Consider the following 14,101-nt stretch of genomic DNA (forward strand, 5'->3'; position numbering starts at 1 on the left):
TATTGATGAGTCCCTGGTACATTTTAAAGGGAGGGTTCAATTCCGCGAGTACCTGCCGGGTAAGAGGGCAAGGTATGGCGTGAAGATGTATAAGCTGTGAGAGTGCATCAGGGTATACCTACAGGTTTAGGATATATGAAGGAAAGGCCACCCCCAAACCAGACTGCATCCTGGACTACAATAGGTACATGGGAGGGATGGACTTGTAAGATCAAGCCCTGAAGCCCTACAGCGCCATGCGGTGTGGTATAAGAAGCTGGCCGGGCACATCATACAGATGGCATTGTACAATGCGTACATGCTACGTCGATGTGCAGGCCAGACGGGAACTTTCCTGGAATTTCAAGAGGTGATTATCAAGAACCTAATCTTTAGGGACCAAGAAGGGGGGGCACCCAATACTTCTGGAAGCGAGCCCACACGCATCGTACCAGGGCAACACTTTCCAGGAGAAGTTCCCCAAACTGGCAAGAAGGGAAAAAGTCAAAAGAGGTGCAAAGTCTGCTATAAGAGGGCGATAATGGATGACACAATATATCAATGTGACACGTGTCCCGAATAACCAGAGCTCTGTATGAAAGTGTTTTAAAATTTATCATACATCCCTTGGTTTATAATTTACCCCAATTTTACTTACCCTGATGCACTCCACACAGCTTATCCCCCCTCGTCTTTCCCCTCTGGGCCCTGCTGTGTGTCCAGGCAGCTGATAACAGCCACATGTAGGGTATTGCCATACCCGGGAGAACCCACATTACAGTTTATGGGGTGTAGGTCTCCGGTCAAAATGCTCATTACACCTCTAGATGAATGCCTTAAGGGTGTAGTTTTTAAAACGGGGTCACTTCTTGCGGGTTTCAACTGTACTGGTACCTCAGGGGCTTCTGCATACATGACTTCGCACTAGAAAATCCCCAGTAGGCCAAATGGTGGTCCTTTCCTTCTGAGCCCTCCCATCGGCCCAAACGGCAGTTTATCACAACAAATGGGGTATTGCGGCACTCAGAACAAATTGCACAACAGAATGGGGTATTTTGTTTCTTGTGAAAATACGAAATTTTCTGCCAAAACTACATATTATTTGAAAAAAATAATTTTGTTTTCATTCCCAGCCCAATTCAAATAAGTTCTGTGAAAAAACTATGGGGTCAAAATGGTCACAACACCCATAAATGAATTCCTTGAGGGGTGTAGTTTCCAAAATGGGGTCATTTGTGGTGGGTTTCTATTGCTTTGATACCTCTGGGGCTCTGCAAATGCGACATGGCACCCGAAAACCAATCCAGCAAAATCTGTACTCCAAAGAACACACAGCGCTCCTTTCCTTCTGAGCCCTCCCATGGGCCCAAACGGCAGTTTATCACCACAAATGGGGTATTGCCACACTAAGAACAAATTGGGCAACAAAATGGGGTATTTTGTTCCCTGTGAAAATAAGAAATTTTGATCACAAATGACATTTTATTGGAAAAAATGACATTTTTTTCATTTCAGAGCCCAATTCAAATACGTGCTGTGAAAAAACTGTGCGGTCAAAATGGTAACAACAACCCTAAATGAATTCCTTGAGGGGTGTAGTTTCCAAAATGGGGTCACTTTTGGGGGATTCCTACTGTTTTGACACCTCAACACCTCTTCAAACCTGGCATGCTGCCTAAAATATATTCTAATAAAAAAAGAGGACTCAAAATGCACTAGGTGCTTCTTTGCTTCTAGGGCTTGTGTTTTAGTCCACGAGCGCAGTAGGGCCACATGTGGGACATTTCTAAAAACTGCAGAATCTGGACAATACATATTTAGTAGTGTTTCTCTGGTAAAACCTTCTGTGTTACAGAAAAAAAAATGAATAAAATTGAAATTCAGCAAGAAAAATGAAATTTGCAAATTTCACCTCCACTTTGCTTTAATTCCTGTGAAATGCCTGAAGGGTTAAAAAACTTTCTAACTGCTGTTTTGAATACTTTGAGGGGTCTAGTTTTTAAAATGGGGTGTTTTATCAGGGTTTCTAATACATAGGCCCCACAAAGCCACTTCAGAACTCAATAGGTACCTTAAAAAAAAGGCTTTTGAAATTTTCTTAAAAATATGAGAAATTGCTGTTTATGTTCTAAGCCTTGTAACGTCCAAGAAAAATAAAAGAATGTTCAAAAAACGATGCCAATCTAAAGTAGACATATGAGAAATGTGAACTAGTAACTATTTTGGGTGGTATAACTGTCTGTTTTACAAGCAGATGCATTTAAATTCTGAAAAATGCAATTTTTTCAAAATTTTCTCTACATTTTGCAATTTTTCACCAATAAACACTGAATATATCGACCAAATTTTACCACGAACATGAAGTCCAATGTGTCACGAGAAAACAATCTCAGAATCGCTTGGGTAGGTTTAAGCATTCCGACGTTATTACCACATAAAGTGAAATATGTCAGATTTGAAAAATGGGCTCTGAGCCTTAAGGCCAAAACTAGGCTGCGTCCTTAAGGGGTTAATCCAATCAAAAATCGCAAAAGGAGGCACATTTTGTTCAATGTCCAATCAAAAATAGCTATTCCCTGATCGGGCTTCAAACAAACAAACTTTATACAGTTTTATCCAGTATCAGGCTGCTCACACCAACTGCCTTTGACTGTAACAAGATGGCTGCCGTCACCATAGTAACCAGCACAGCACATTGAGCCGCATTTTTTAAAACTGTTTAATAGAAAAACATATCCTGGTTTCGATAGCAACCAATCAAAGCTCAGCTTTCATTTTTTTTCCCACTGCGCTGGAAATATGAAAGCTGCACTGTGATTGGTTGCTATGGTCAACAAATCCAGTATTTCTATTAGACAGTTGAGTTAAATGAGGTTCAATCTTCTCCCATAAGTTCCAAGATGTCTGCCATTGCAACCAGCACAACACATTGTTCTCATATAAGGCACAAGATGGCTGGTATCACCATAGCAACCAGCACAATGCATTCTTCTGACATAAGCCCCAAGATGGCTGCTATCACCATAGTAACCAGCACAACACATTCTTCTCATATAAACTGCAGTGGCTCTCATTATGAGACATATATAACATTGTAATTTTCAGTAAACACTAACATTGAAAGTCTAATTTATATTAATAACCAAAAGAATTGTCTGTAACATGGATATAAAAATGAACGTTATAATGGAATGTGTCCATAATAAATCTGGAGACATTTCCATTACAGAGACGTCCCGTTACTACACAGAGCGTTAGTGTGTGGATGAACAAATAGGTTATAATCTCACTCATACCCCTCCCCCGTACTATTTATCATTACCAGTCAACCCAAATCCATAGTAGCAAAGCATTGATGACTCGCCCCCTTTCTGCCTGAAAACACAAATTTGCATAAACACCACCTTTCCTAACCCGGCTTGCTGGACTGTCTCCCATAAAACGGGGTTGTTGGCAAATATACCAAAATACACAACCTGCCTATATATACTAACCTTTATCCAGTATAGTAGAAGGACTGTGATATCTCCCATGTTACATGTAGGAAGTTGTTCTGATCATGTCCCAGGAAAACACAGCAGAGATGGCTTCTCTTTGTAGCAGGAGATGAAGTACAGTCTTGTGAGGAATATTGTGCATCCTCTCCTGTGGAGTCTGGTGGCAGCAGGCGGTGCATTAGATGTGTGTCTGGTCTCTGAATAATGTTCCGGGAGGCAGATTATGATGTCAGCAGCAGCAGTGTGACATCACTCTGGTTGTTACATCCTTACCAGCAGCCAATCAGGTAAGCTTTTATAATTTCAAAAAGCATGTATTACAAATCCAAGCAGCGATCTGATCGGTTGTTATGGCTTACAGATGACGTGATCATCCATTTTAAACCAATGAAAAATCGGGCTTCAAACAAACTTTCGAAGATATATAATATATATGCATTACTGCTAAATCTACTTACACTAGGGAGGTTCTTAGTGCACATTTTGATCAAATTGTGGTTGACCACGTGCCACGACAATATATATATATATATATATATATATATATATATATACATATATATATATACATATATATATATATATATATATATATATATATATATATGTGTTTAGACTGTTATACAGTGAAACCCTCGCCGAACGACATCCTTTTTGAGAAAGCCAGCCCCTTTATCAAGGCCAGATTTTCTGTTTCAGATTTTTAATTGTTTTATGTCTAAGGCCCTGATCACAATATATTTCTGCCCTTTGCGTAACATATATACTGGGAAAAGTTCCAGACATATATGTTAAATGGAGTCTGTGATAGCTGCTGTAGATTTTCGGTATAATTTACGCCAGTTTCTGCTGTAAACTATAATAAATTTGTTGGGCCATGGGTGACAACGCCCCTCCTTACGAAGCTCTACCCACTTTTTAGTAAAGGGACAAGAGCGGCGTAAACGTTAAAATTGTTCACGCAAACTGTGATTTTTGAGTCATTTGCGACATTTCTACACCAGAATACTGGTGTAGGAAAGTTGGTAATTTCCCCACAGTTTTCTTTCTCTATATCATGCTGCTCTCAGATCGGGTATCATAAGCCTGACAGATTCACTAAAGTCAGCATATTTGTATAGCCTTATTATAATGCCACCTCTATTATCCATGACTGCTTAAAGGCCTTGTACATATTTGAAGTGAAATTTATTTTCTTGCTCATTTCCTTCCTTCAAAATTAAACAAGTTATCCGGAGATCTAGAATTATTTACCATTTATCTGATTCTAAAAAAACAAATCACTCACCAAAATACTTTGATTTTTAAATGTGTCGTGAATCGTTCAGCCAGAACCCGGTCACGTGGTGCCGGAACTACTGTAGTTTTCTCCCATATGATGATGTGCAGACACAGCACCACATGACGGAGGACTGCCTCCCCTTCCCGTTTGTGTTGACGGGTTATTAAGCAAAGAGCCTGGCACTGTGATTGCTCCTTTTCTAAGTCAGCTTCCTTACTTGATCCCTGCTTTCTCACTAAGAGAGCTTCATAGCGCATGCGTCCGCAGAGGGGAGTAAATCCTTACAAAGGAAAAGGGTGGGGAATCATGCTGAGAGGAAAGAAGTGAATCCTGAGTCCCGTCTCAGAGACAGAATTGGAGACCATGTGCACCACAATCTCACGGTTTGGTGAGTACTCTAAGAGAAGTTTTACTCACTGGAAAATCATTTAGTCCTCAGCATCAGTGTCTGCACAGGGGCAATATTAGGGTTTGGAGAGGGGAAAAAGAAGTACAGAAATGAAGCTGTGCTAGTACATGACAGCTAGTGAAAGCAGCAGCATCCTGGATTCACAGGACTAACATTCCGAATGCCTTACTGGGAGTCACATGTCCACATTAGCTAAGTCTAAAACTAGGAGCATGTCGGAAACTGCATATCAGGGTGTTTGAATAAAGGAATGGACATTGCAGCCTCAAACTTAGTGGAACTTTTTTAACTCTAGGTAACCTCTACTATAATGTATGGCTGCAAATGACACTCCGGCGGCACTCCCGGTAATTGTTTACATGCACGTAGCCTGTGACCACTGTATTCGATAAGAGGGCTCAGTGCTCAGGTCTTGTATTTCTGGCATTATGCCAGAAATACAAGACCTGAGCACTGAGCCCTCTTATCGAATACAGTGGTCACATGCTACGTGCATGTAAACAATTACCGGGAGCACCGCCGGAGTGTCAGCCCAGAATAACCGTGAAAAAGGATAGGTGAGTATTTCTTCTTTTGTTCATTTATCTCATTTATAGCCATTAGCAAAAAAACAAATTCAGAACCCAGATAACCCCTTTATTGTAGTAGTATACTCAGTTGTATCCTCGTCTTAAGGATGCAAAAAAAAAAAAAAGTCAACTAGGAAGGAACCAGGATGTCAGCATCTTGTTTCTTCCCAGTTGTTGTGAACAACCGATTCGTCCGAATCCAACCCATTTAAAAAATAGGATATTAAAAGAATTTGCACAACAGGACAACTAAAGGACTTCCTGACCTACAGAATATCATAGGTGATATACATAAAGCTGCTCTTTTATGTGTATAATAATGCAGTATAGCATTTTGTAGAAGACTACTTAGTGTTTCTGTAACAGGAATCAGCATTTGAAATTTCTTATATTTCTACTTGTATATTCTTGGTCCAAAATATACAAGGGATTTCATTTTCCACTGAACTACACATTTGGGAGTCGGCATTCATCGCAGACAAAGCTTTCTCCATAGGGAGGGGGAAAATTGGCAATGATATCCAGAAGCTTGGGGCTCAAATAGCTGAACAGTCTGTGTGATAAAAGAATCACTAACTGCTGGAGATATCAAACACATACATAACTAAAGACATAGAAAATATTAGCATCAGTATTTCAGATAATCTTTTTATTTGCTCATTTGTTTTTTAAACATCCAACAGCTGGTTGTCTATTTTGCCTATTACTTTCTACATTTTCTTCTCATTCTTTATTTCAACATGAATTCTTGTCCGTTTTATGTTAATCACTTGGACCAATGAACCAGCAACGATTGCTAGAACTTGATTAGTGCACACATAGAAATGCGCCTTTGTGTTTTTTTCTTTAATATTTTACAGATATTCTTATCTGAATAGAAAGATCTTAATTGTGTACAACATGGATGTCTGCTTTTTTGTCACTAACAAAAGGAGTAAGGATATTTTCAGCAGTCTGGCACTGCAACAAACTGACAAGGCTTTATTATTCTGAGCAACACTCTATCAAATGTGGCCCCTATGAACAGAGAGTAATGTTAGAGAATCATCCTGGGGGCTTTTCTTCTGTGTGTGAGTGGTATCCATCTGTCAGCTGTCAGTGCCAGTGAGAGATATACAGAGCTGTCACTTCTCGTCAGCCAGCATTTGTGAGGCCTTTTGCAGCTGCTACACAACACATACTGTCCTTATTGAAGCCCAGCTAGGAATCTTAGCAATGACTGCATAAAGAAGGGAGGGGGGAAAGAGAGATGTCAGAACACTCCAGGAGAACAGTTTAGACCTATCAAGCACTAATAGAAGATTTTTTTTTTCCAAAATAGAATACAGGGATGATAACAGTTCTTTGTCTCTTTGAAGATGCTCCCAACTAGGCTTTTTGCTTCACACTTTATGGGCAAACATTAAAAAATGAATTTTATGTATTGGTAAGATAGAAAGACATAACAAAGGAAAGCAAATATCAGTTGTGATTACAGATTGATTGTATTTAAATTATATATACGGTATATATACACACGAATCATGAAATCTGCTATAAAAATGTAAATGTAATTAATGTAATAATTTTAACAACACAAAGTAAATATTTCCTTTCCAAGTATCTGTCTGTTAGCTGTTTAGGGCTTAATAAAATAATAAGTGCCCTTTGCCCTTAATTTCAAAAATAGTTGGACCATCTTCAGGGAGAAACTACCACCTAGTGCATAATGCTATGAGACATAAAGCGTACAAGTTAAAAAATTATTTTGTTCTTTGGTGCTGCAATAGAGATTGCCCCCCTCTCCCTGGCATACCCGCAGATACACAAACTTACATTTCAAATTATTAATGACCAGTTAGAAGTGGCTGTTTAGTCTTTATTTACCATGAAAAAATGCTGTATAAGAAATTAAGCATTAACACTGTCCATTAAAAACAATGGGCCGTCCGTGTAATGCAGGGACATGCCGGGTCCTCTAAAGAGTGCCACACTTTTACAGCAGCTTGGCTAATAGAGGGGTCTAGAGCAAGGGATTGCGCTCTATTACAAGCATATGCCTGAATCACCAATGTTAAAATAGTATGTCTAAAGTAGACAAACCTTCTAACATGTGAATGTGGTGGTTATACACATTATTATGACCACCAGCTAATATCCAGAGTAAAAACCGTGTGCAGCATGGACAACAGGTAGAGGGGCTGGGAGTAACTCAAAAAGGTGCTGGTAGGTTGTCTCAGGTATCTGGAGTCATGCTGACTGCAGTGCATCCCACATTTGCTGGAGGGTGCTTGGGGGAGGATCCATAGAGTGAACAAGACGATCGAGGTGGTCCCACAGATGCTCAATTGGGTTCATGTCTGGCAAATTAGGGGCCAGGGAAGTATTAAAAGTCTTGGTCGTGCTCTTCCAACCACTTTCGGGCATTTCTAATCCATCTGCCCCAGGGAAGATAAATAGCATGTATGTGAGGATGTGATCTGTAATGATGGATTCATACCCAAATAGTTTCAGAGTGCCTTCCACATGGATGAGTGGGCCCAGAGAATACCATGAAAAAATTCCCCAGACCATAACTCTGCCGCCACCAGCTTGTGTTCTTCCAGGAATGGTTGCAGGGTGTTTGTTCTCTAATGTTTCTCGCCTGACACGTCAACGTCCATCCTGTAGATGAAGCAGAAAACATGACTCATCAGGGAAGGCAACCCTTTGCCAATCATTGGTGGTCCAAATCCGATACTGCCGTGCAAATTGAAGCCTTTTTTTCCGATGCACCTTTGTTTGCATAGGAGCAGTGACCATTTGTCTGCTTCAGAGCCCCATATGTAGTAGGGTTCGCTGAACTGTTGTTCTAGACACATGTCTGGTATCCCCCTGGTTGATTTTCACGGTGAGCAGCTCCACTGTAGCGTGTCGTTCAGCACCTTCGTAGCAAACATTCACCTCTCACATCAATGGCACGTGGTGCTCCGCAATTTCCACGTCGGTTATTCCCTATAGTGCCATTTGTCCACTCACTATACACTTTCAACACAGCAGCACACGAACAGTTCACAAACTGCGCTGTTTGAGAAACACTGCCACCCTGGGCCCGAAAGCTAATAATCATCCCTTTTTGCAACACTGATAAATCGCCACTTTTACACATGGCAATAACAAGTGATATGTGTTCAGACAGCCTATCGCACACCATATATACCCACCAAACCAGCCCACGACACATCACTTCCTTAATGGGCTACGCGCTGCCAAAGTCGAAAGTAGGAGGTGGTCATAATAATGTGACTAGACTATGTATATAGTACTTTAGGCAGGGGATTATAAGCAAACGTTCCTATTATGAAAATTTTTACTGTACACTATGACCCAGGAAATAACAGCCAAACTAATCTAATAAACCATGACAGACAGATTAATGAAGGGGTTAACCACTGCACCTGTATTGAAGGCTGTAGGACTCTCTCTGGTTTCTGCCTTCCTCTTACTTTGGCTTAGGTATACACACACTGCATCATAATAAAGGCTCTATAATTGACTAATAATGCAGGACAGCGCATTGATAGGCAGATACTACCTGTGTGTAACATGTATATGCCCACTGCCCACAATCAAGTGTGAATGCTGCTACTGGTCAGTCCACAGTCTAGTGTAAATGATGCGGTTGGTCAGTCCATAGTCTAGTGTCAACGCTGCAGTCAGTCAGTCCACAGTCTAATGTGAATTCTGCCGTTGGCCAGTTCACAGTGTAATGTAAACAGTTCCGCCGATCCGTACGCAATCTAGTGTAAATTCTGCCATTGGTCAGTTCAGTCTAGTGTAAGCACTGCTGCCGGTCAGTCCACAGTCTAGTGTAAATGCTGCCGTTCGTCAGTCCACAGTCTAGTGTAAATGTTGTCATTGGTCAGTCCACAGTCTAGTGTAAATGCTGCAGTCGGTCAGTCCACAGTCTAATGTAAATGCTGTTGCTGGTCAATCCACAGTCTAGTGTAATCACTGCCGCTGGTCAGTCCACAGTCGAGTGTAAATGCTGTCATTGGTCAGTCCACAGTCTAGTTTAAATGCTGTCATTGGTCAGTCCACAGTCTAGTGTAAACGCTGTTGCCTGTCAATCCACAGTCTAGTGTAATTGCTGCCGGTGGTCAGTCCACAGTATAGTGTAAACACTGCTGCCAGTCAGTTCACAGTTGATTGTAAATGCTGCTGACAGTCAATCCACAATCTATCGTAAATTCTGCCATTTGTCAGTCCCAAGCGTACTGTAAACGCTGCCGCTGGTCAGTATGCAATCTAGCGTAAATGCTGCTGTTGGTCAGTCCACAATCTTGTGTAACAGCTGTTGCTCGTCAATCCACAGTTTAATGTAAATGCTGCGGATGGTCAGTCCACAGCCTAGTGCAGACGCTGTTGCTGGTCAATCCACAGTTTAGTGTAAACGCTGCTGCCGGTCAGTCCACAGTCTAGTGTAAACACTGCCGTTGGTCAGTCCACAGTCTAGTGTAAAGGCTGCAGTCGGTTAGTCGACAGTCTAGTGTAAATGCTGTCGCTAGTCAGTCCACAGTCTAATGTAAATGCTGTCGCTAGTCAGTCCACAGTCTAGTGTAAATGCTGCTGCTGGTCAGCCCACAGTCTAGTGTAAACGCTGCCACTGGTCAGTTCACAGTCTAGTGTAAATGCTTCCGTTGGTCAGTCCACAGTCTAGTGTAGTGTAAATGCTGTCGTTAATCAGTCCAAAAGTCAGTGTAAATGCTGTTATTGGTCAGTCCACCATCTAGTGCAGGGGTCTCAAACTCGGCCGGGTAAGTGGGCCACATATCGAAAAATGCGAAGTTGACGGGTCGCATTACTTTTAAATTTGATACATTACAAAATTATTGTTAATTATTTAGTTATTTGAACTACTATAACACTATGTTACTATAATACTATATTACTATAATACCACATTACTATAATAATAGCGCTAGGTTTAAAGTTACCGGAAATTTGCGAGATTTCTCCACGTGCTTTTTTCAAAAATCCACTTTTCCAGTTTAAGTGTCTCTAAATGCAATCCGGCAGCTCAGTTGGCAGCATTTGGTAGACACACAAATGTCAAAATTAGACAGCCCCTTTTTAGATAGTGCCACAGAGCCCTCTATAGATACTGCCACAGTGCCCTCTGTAGATACTGCCACAGTGCCCTCTGTAGATACTATCACAGTGCCCTCTGTAGATACTGCCACAGTGCCCTCTGTAGATAGTGTCACAGTGCCCTCTGTAGATTCTGCCACAGTGCCCTCTGTAGATACTGCCACAGTGCCCTCTGTAGATACTGCCACAGTGCACTCTGTAGATAATGCCACAGTGCCCTCTGTAGATAATGCCACCGTGCCCTCTGTAGATAATGCCACTGTGCCCTTTGTAGATAATGCCACAGTGCCCTCTGTAGATAATGCCACAGTGCCCCCTGTAGATGCTGCCACAGTGCCCTCTGTAGATGCTGCCACATTGCCCTCTGTAGATGCTGCCACAGTGCCCTTTGTAGATGCTGCAACAGTGCCCTCTGTAGATAATGCCACACACACCCCTTGTAGATAATACCACAGACACCCCCAGTAGATAGCTACATTGGGGCTCCCTCTAGGAGTGGAATCCCCAGCCAGACCGTTGCCGACGCTTTGGCCAGGGATTCCTCTGCTGGAGGAGCCCCTGATGTCACTGTTCATACACAGTGACGTCAGGGGATCCTCCTGGACCGGAATGTGATGTCAGGGACAACCCCAGAGCCGGTGTCCCAGAGCAGAGCACTAGTATAGGCTCTGCTCTGGAACTCTGGGGAAGCAACTGACATCAGTGTCCATATATGGACAGTGATGTCATGGGCTTGCCCAGAGCTGGAGTCCCGGAGCAGAGCCGCTTCTAGCACCCTGCCTGGGATTCCAGCTCTGCTCCTGACATCACTGTCCATATATGGACAGAGATGTCACGGGCAACCCCAGAGCTGGAGTCCCGGGCCGCGTGCTTGAGACCCCTGGTCTAGTGTAAATGCTGCAGTCGGCCAGTCAAAAGTCTAGTGTAAATGCTGTCATTGGTCAGTCAACAGTCTAGTGTAAACGCTGCTGTCAATCTGTCCACAGTCTAGTGTAAACGCTGTTGCTGGTCAATCCACAGTCTAGTGTAAAGGCTGCCATTTGTCAGTCCACAGTCTAATGTAAACACTGCCGCTGGTCAGTCCACAATCTAGTGTAAATGCTGCCAGAAGTCAGTCCACGGTGTAGTGTAAACGCTGCAGCAGGTCAGTCCACAGTCTAGTGTAAATGCTGCCGCTGGTCAGTCCACAGCCTAGTGTAAATTCTGTCGTTAGTCAGTCCACAGTCTAGTGTAAATGCTGCCGCTGGTCAGTCCACTGTCTAGTGTAAATGCTGGCATTGGTCAGTCCACAGTCTAGTGTAAACACTGCCGTTGGTCAGTCCACAGTCTAGTGTAAATGCTGTCGTTGTTCAGTCCATAGTCTAGTGAAACACTCTAGTCATTCAGTCCACAGTCTAGCGTAGACGCTGCACTCGGTCAGTTCACAGTCTAGTGTAAACGCTCTAGTCATTCATTCCACAGCTTAGCGTAGATGCTGCACTCGGTCAGTTCACAGTCTAGTGTAAACGCTGCCCCCGGTCAGTTCACAATCTATTGTAAATGCTGCTGCCGGTCAATCTGCAGTTTAGCGTAAATGCTGCCATTGGTCAGTCCAAGTGTACTATAAATGCTGCAGCTGGTCAGTACGCAATCTAGTGTAAATACTGCAGTCGGTCAGTCCACAGTATAGTGTAAATGCTGCCGTTGATAAGTCCACAGTCTAGTGTAATCACTGCCGCTGGTCAGTTCACAGTCTAGTGTAAACGCTGCCATTGATCAGTCCACGGTCTAGTGTAAATGCTGGCGCTGGTCAGTCCACAGTCTAGTGTAAATGCTGAAGTCGGTCAGTCCACAGTCTAGTGTAAATGCTGAAGTCGGTCAGTCCACAGTTTAATGTAAATGCTGTTGCTGGACAATCCACAGTCTAGTGTAAACGCTGCTGCTGGTCAGTCCACAGTTTAGTGTAAATGCTGCTAATAGTCAATCCACACTCTAGTGTAAATGCTTTCTTGATTTTACATTTAATAATGCAGATTTTTTTTATTTGGTGACTAAAAAAATATTATTTAGCTCCAAGATTTTTAGACTTTGGAGCCAAAGGTGCCCAAGTAATTTTGTTTAGTCTGGAGCCCTGCATGGTAAATTAAGAAACAAATGGCAACAATAAAAAAATATGTTTAATGTAAAAATCTGTTTTAAACAATAGGTAATTTTCTGCCCATACTGAGAAGTACTCAGAAATTCAATGATCAATCTCACTCATTTGATCTACAACAAACAGAGCCTTAGTACAACTTTGACCATACAGGAATATGTACAGAGTTAGTTCACCTTCTGAAACCATATCAAGACCATATAGTCTTTTTATCATCAGTACTTTCTAGGTTGTCCATGTTCCCATATATCATGGACTTACATCTTAACAAACATTTTTTAAAAGTGTAATTGTTCAAGGATCTATGATTTATCCACCATTTAAAGATCATTTGTACAGTGCGATAAAAAAGTATTTGCCCCTTCCATAAAATGTTTATATTTGCGTATTTTACGCTGGATTATGTACCAAGACAATGGTCCTAAGCACAAGAGAAAGGCCACCTGTGAATGGCTCAAAAGAAACAAAATTAAGGTTTTGGTGTGGCCTTGTCAAAGTTAGGGATGCTCTCGCAGGTTCTTAAATGGGCACTTCAAGTTTAAAAGCCCTCCAATGTGGCTGAAAGCAGTTCTGCGAAGTAGACAAAATTCCCCCACTGAGTGAAAGACTGATCTCCATGTTGGGAGCATTTGGTTGCAGCTTTTGCTCCTAAAGTTAAGGGGGCAAATACTTTTTCACACAGGGCCAGTTGGTGTTAACCTTTTTTTTTAAAAAAATATTTTTAATTACTATTGAAAAACTGTACTAAGTGTTTACTTAGATTATCCTTGTCTTAATTTTGTTTAAAGGCCATAAACATTGCTTTGCTGCATTTTGTATATGCTTTATATATGTATTATTTTTTTTTTTATTTCTTCTTAAAATAAAACAGATTATTATAAATGTAATATACCATATTGCTATGTCCATCACTTCTTCAACAATAAAAATTAAATTCTTAAGTGGATAAAGCCTTGAACGTGAGCAATAGCTAGAAAAACATATTCTCTGCAACTCTCTACCTAATATCACGCAAACACCTCTTAATAACTGTATGAAACATATAAAGAATGATCAGATTACAAATTGTTTACTGTGTGTGTAGTCTATGCCAAAGATTGTTAAGCTTCTATCCCTCAAAAA

This window comes from Rhinoderma darwinii, chromosome 5, assembly GCF_050947455.1.
Source record: "Rhinoderma darwinii isolate aRhiDar2 chromosome 5, aRhiDar2.hap1, whole genome shotgun sequence".
NCBI classification, from domain to species: domain Eukaryota; kingdom Metazoa; phylum Chordata; class Amphibia; order Anura; family Rhinodermatidae; genus Rhinoderma; species Rhinoderma darwinii.